The sequence below is a fragment of the Mastomys coucha genome, unplaced genomic scaffold, assembly GCF_008632895.1.
Source record: "Mastomys coucha isolate ucsf_1 unplaced genomic scaffold, UCSF_Mcou_1 pScaffold13, whole genome shotgun sequence".
NCBI classification, from domain to species: domain Eukaryota; kingdom Metazoa; phylum Chordata; class Mammalia; order Rodentia; family Muridae; genus Mastomys; species Mastomys coucha.
Genome location: NW_022196895.1, coordinates 19521174 through 19527364, shown reverse-complemented (window position 1 = coordinate 19527364; position 6191 = coordinate 19521174).

Below are 6191 nucleotides of genomic sequence, written 5' to 3'. Positions count from 1 at the left end.
GAAGCACCTAAATAAATGTTCAACTTCCTGAGTTATCAGGGAAATGCAAATCAAAACAACCCTGAGATTCCACTTCACCCGAGTCAGAATGGCTAAGATCAAAAACTCAGGTGACAGGAGATGCTCGCAATGATATGGAGAAAGAGGGACACTCCTTCATTGCTGGTGGGATTGCAAGCTGGTCAACCACTCTGGAAATTAGTCTAGATGTTTCTCAGAAAACTGGACATAGTACTACCTGAGGACTCAGCTATACCACTCCTGGGAATATACCCAGAAGACATTCCAACATGTAATAAGGATACATGCCCCACTATGTTCATAGATGCCTTATTTATAATAGCCAGAAGCTAGAAACAACTCAGATGTCCCTCAACAGAGGAATGGATACAGAAATTGTGGTACAATTCCACAATGAAGTACTATTCAACTATTAGACCACACATGGTATGTACTCATTGATAACTGCATAGTTGGCAAAGAGCATGGAATACCCATGATACAACTCACAGACCCTATGAAGCTCAAGAGGAAAGAAGACCAACTACTGGAGGCTTCAGTTCTACTTAGAAGGGGGAATATAATAATCAAGGGAAGTATATGGTGGGAGGCACTTGGGAGGAAGCATAGAGGGGGGTAAAGGAGGGTGGAATCAGGTATGGGAGGAGATGGAGGAGGTGTACAGAGGGTCAGGAAATTGAACAGAGGTGTGTAGCAATGGGGGATGGGGAAAAGCAGGTAGCAGTCAGAAAGTCCCAGATGCCATGAAAGCAAGAACCTCCCAGGACCCCACGGGGATGACAGTAGATGAAATACCCATCAAAGGGGAGGGAGGACCTGTCAAGACTATATCTAGAGGTTTGGCATGGCCCTCTGGTTTACGGATGAGGCCACCCACGCATCTCCAAAATTTTAACCTAGAATCACTCCTTTCTAAAGGAAATACAGGGGCAAAGAGTGGAGCAGAGACTGAAGGAAAGACCATCCAGAGACTGCCCCACCTAGGGATCCATCCCACATGCAGATACCAAACCCAGACACTATTGTGGATGCCAAGAAGTAGTTGCTGACAGAAGCCTGATGTAGCTGCCTCCTGAGAGGCTCTGCCAGATCCTAACCAATAGAGATAAGGAGGCTCTCAGCCAACCATAAGACTGAGCACAGGGACCCTAATGGAGGAATTAGGAGGAGAACTGAAGGAGCTGAAGGGGTCTTATTTAGCATTAATGGGATAGGAGGCCCTTGGCCTTGTGAAGGCTTGATGCCCCAGTGTAGAGGAATGCTAGCGTGGTGAGGCAAGAGTGGGAATGTGGGTGGGATAGGAGGGTTAGGGGGCATGGGATGGGGATTTGCAGAAGGAAAACCAGGAAAGGGGATAACATTTGAAATACAAATTAAAAAAAAAGATAACAAAAATCAAAGTTGGAGGGAAATGATTTATGAAGGTAGAGGTTGGAAAACCAGGCTCACTACTGAGGACCAGGCTTCACACCAAGTCTTTCACTTTAAGATCTCACTTATATTGTTCTCAGCCTGCTAAGTCTCAGTCTAAGTCACAGAAATCCTGTTTAAACATCTGTTAAGATATTGAATATTAGAACTAAAATTAAAGTTGGTTGTCACGTGTTCCGATATAGCACACTTCCTTATTTAACAGAAGCACAATGTTAAGATTCAGAAACGAGAAAAACTAATAATTTGTACTTTAAAAATTCACAAATTTTGTCATTGAATATATATGGCAGTTTTCTGTTTCCTTATTATTATTAATTATTATTATTATTATTATTAACATTATTAACTAGCATACTGGCAGCTATGGGAGATAATGGTTAATAGAGCAGTCAATTTTTTAGCATTTTTTGAAAGACTCTCACGTAGAAAGTATAATTAGGAAAGATGGGTATACGTGTGACTATATTAATTGGTTTCTCTGCTGCTGTAGTAAAACACTGTGCAAAACAGTAAAGGATTCATAGGCCATCATTGAGGGAAGTTGTCATAGGAACTCAAGCAAGAACCTATAGCAGGAACTGAAGCGGAGACAGACCACTGAAGAAGGATACTTACTAGTTTCCTCAGCTGATGTCAGGACCACCTGCCCAGTGTGGAGCTGCTCCCAATGACTGGGCCTTGCCACATCAATAATTAATCAAAGCAATGTTCTGCATCATGCCTACAGGCCAGTCTCATGAACACAGTTCCTCAGATGAGGTTTCTTCTTCCCAGGTGGCTTGATTTCGTGTGAAATTGAGAAAAATGTACCCACAATGACTTAGTTTAATCAGTGGAGGATCTAGCTCTATGACACATTGGGGTATTATATAGAATTACTTACAAGCTTTCTCTATAAAACCATACAACAGTCTGCTTCTTTGATTACCTAGGCTGTAAGCTTATATCACAAGCTCCTCCTCCCACTCCTACTATACATGCAGTCATAGAAGTTTTTTTTCCCTCATGTATCTTTTCCTTAATTTATTTACTTGTTCTTTTTACATCCTGATTGTAGCCCCTTCCCTCCTCCACTCCAAGTCCCACCCTTGTACTATTCTCCTTTCTGTTTCTCTTCTGAAAAGGGAAGACCACCCCCACATGGGTACATGAAGTCACACCTTTGCTTATAGAAAATCTAGTTCTCAAAGGATGACTTTCTCTGGGAAACTGGCTATGCAGTTGAGCAGTCAACCAAGCAATATGTGGAAAGCAAGCAAGCAAACCAGCAAAACATAACACCAAAAAAAAAAAAAAAAAAGTATCATGTCCATGCTTAGAACATTCAGCAGGCTCAACTGTTTATTGACCTAAGAGACAGCAGTGTTTCTCTTTGTCCCTCTAACTGTGGCACCAGTCATTTAGTCAGATAAGTGGAGTAAACCTGGTCAAACGTTTGCCAGAGGCAGCAGAGATCTTAATGAAGTTGAAAAATCTAAAAGCTTGCATTTCAGGATTGCTATGAAGTAGAATCCAAGAGAAAGTGTCACCTATGGCAGGGACTTAAGCTAAGGAGCTGAAGTTTCTCTTCTCTGTACACTCTCTTAAGAAATGTCATTGACAGTTTGATTCCCCCTCCCCCGATTTTTCTTTTTACCCATAAAACAGCCTAGTTTAGAAGTTACTCTTCAGTATCACTCATATTTGATGCTGAAACCCTGAAGGGTCATTAGACCTCTTTCCTCCACCTATCCACCTGATCTAACTCTTTGTCTCTCCTTGCCTTGGTAAATGCCTTTCTTGGGGCTGCCTTCTTTCTCTTGGCTTCTGGAGTCCTCCTCCTCAAAATCACCCTGGTGTGACAGTTAGTCTCGCTACACCCTTTGGGGTGCCCCACCATGTGAAAGAGGGACATTCCTACTCTGATCCTAAGCTTCTCCCACAAATCTATTGGTTCATTTGGGGACAACCTAGGTTAAAAATCTTGCCACTCGCACTTAACTTCCTTAAGTCTTTCACAGCCCTCTTGCTCTGCTCCTGGCTCCTTCTCCATGTGTTTTCAGGCACCTCCTGGAGCCTGCTCTGTCTCTATCCATGCCTAACCACTAGCCTCCCCCTATCCCCCCTTGAACTGCCTGGTCTTTCTTTGTTCTTGGCTCACTGGAGCCTGCTACCTTTGTCTCTATCGGATCCTAGAGCCTACTCTGAGTTGTACGTGTTTATGAGGCAGCTTCTTTATGACTTCCCGGGTTCTATGATGTTGGAGTCCACCCTCTGGCAGAGTTCCTACTTGCAACCCTTTTCCCTAAATGCCTCACTCTTCTTTGCTGCCCTTCTGAAGAATGTCTTTTTTCCCAGCTGGTCTGTGTCTCAGATCACTCCTATCTCTGACAGTGACCGTGTTTAGACTCATTGGCTCCTAGTGTGTCTTCTCTAATCTCTTCTCCTAGGACTCAGAGATTTCATTAAATCACGGCTGTCTTACTACAAAATGTTTGGCCCTTGAACAAACTGGGTAATCAGTGTAACTGGTCAGAAAATGGCACATTTGATTTCTAAGTTCTCGAAGATTATAACAACTTCTGTCACCACATAAGCAAATGATCCCCCAAATCTCCCATTTCTAAGGTCTCTATGCTCTGTACTCTAAAGAAACTATCTCAAAGCCTTCTGTGTTTCATGCTCGTGTCTTCTCTCTGAGTCTGCCTTGCTCTCTGTCTACTCTAGTCCCTCCCCCTAACCACTAATTTCAATCTTACAGAGATTCAAATGTCTTCTGGGTATAAATAATATTAAAATTTGCCACATGAGTTTTTCATTTTTTACTCTATATTTAAAAAGCTGGTTTTGGAGTTCAGCTCTGACCTGCTCTCTCCAAACTCAAGCACACTTACTTAAAAGTATACTCTAAACTCCCTGTTCTAGGTCAGGAAGGTGCTCTGGCAGGGAGGAGAAGAGCAAACCAGAACAGGCCAGAATAAAACACTATGTGCTTAAAAACAACTCAGAAGTAAACTATTCCCAAAGGGGATTATTGCTGCTTATCTTATGCCCCCTTTGGGGTTTATTTAACTCTCTAAACACGCACGCACACACACACACACACACACACACACACACCTCTAAAAACTTTTGCTAAAATGTAAGCTATGTTTCATGTCAAAATTTCAAGACTATTGTGTGAATGTTATGTATTTCAGGATTTATAAGTTCTTTGCATGTTGTTTAAGATCTGTAATATCTGTGATGAAAGTTAGCTTAAAAGGTGTAACAGAAAAGGTTAAGATCTATACATGAGTAATTTCAATTTGCTACAGCATGCTTGAATGTGACTTGGATTCACCTCTCGCTTAGGAAAAGAATTGTTTATTCAAAGGGTATGTACCTAATGGGCTTACCCATTAGGATAATAGACTTGCATCAGGATGCAAGAAACCTTGCAGCTGGTAGCCATCTTCCACATGCTCAATGATTAGAGTTTATAACTTCCTAAAGTTATAATAATGTTCTACTCAGCTTAGCAGAAACTTACATAGGGATGTGGGTCTCATCGCTCATGTTTTTGCTATGTTCAACACAAAGAAGCTAGAAAAATTTAGATAAGGAATAACATATGTTTGACAAAATCTAAATGAAAACAGATTTCAATAAAAGATAAACTCAAACTATCATGCTGCTATTGCTAACTAAAAAACTCATCATTTTACTTTTCCTTCTTTTAAAACAAACAAACAAACAAACAAAAATGTAAAACTTGCTTTCCAAAGACTTCTCTCAGTTATAACGCACCTATGTCTCCTGGTAAATGACTGGCTATTTCCAGATGAAAAGGAAAAACTGGTTTAAAATGTATGTACGTCATAATGGTCAAAGAAAGTAATTTAAGGTATATAAATTCAAGTTGTGAAGACCTGAGGAAGTGATTTAAATTATGTAAGAAGTAAAACTTAAGGAAGTTATATATAATGTAATATGATATTATAATATGTTATATATTTTATATATAACATATTCTTATATAACATATGTTGTTATATAATATAATGTTCCATATAATATAATGTGGACTTTAAAGTTTAATATTAATAACTAAACTATGATAAGTTCTTGATGTATCCTTGGTGAAGCACTGGATACTATTATCACAGTCACAGGCTTAATTTCTTAAATTTTCTTTGATTGTTTTATAAATATACACTTAAAAGTGCTTCTCATTGTGCTATAAACATCTCTGTCCAATCAATATACATTCAGCCCTGGACAGAGAAAAGAATGTTTATGCTTTATCCCAGAACTGTCTTCTGGTAGTTTCTCTGCATCACTGCAGAGAAGTGAGGCTAGATCATGTAGTTGTGCAGGCATAGACTGCCAAGAGATGGTCAGTTTAGAACTCTATATTGTAATGTGGTATGTTTTTACTTCCTTTATAAATTGTTAAGTTCCTTGGTGGCTTGGACCCATGAGGCTGTTGTCTGAAAGACATCAACATTCAAGTTACGTTCACAGTATGTACTAAATAGGAGAACAACTTTAGTTCTATCTGTGCACTTAACTAAGAGGAAATAGACTTTGGTCAAAGGAAAATGAAATACATACTTTTTAAATGTTGAAGCATTGTTTTCTCTGTGTGTGAGACTGAGAGAGTTAAGTGTCATTGATGAAATAAACATAAAATTTAAAGATTGTCAAACTGTGGTTCATATTCTCAACTTGAACATAACCCATTTTTTTCACCATAGTTCTGACTGTTTTTCTTC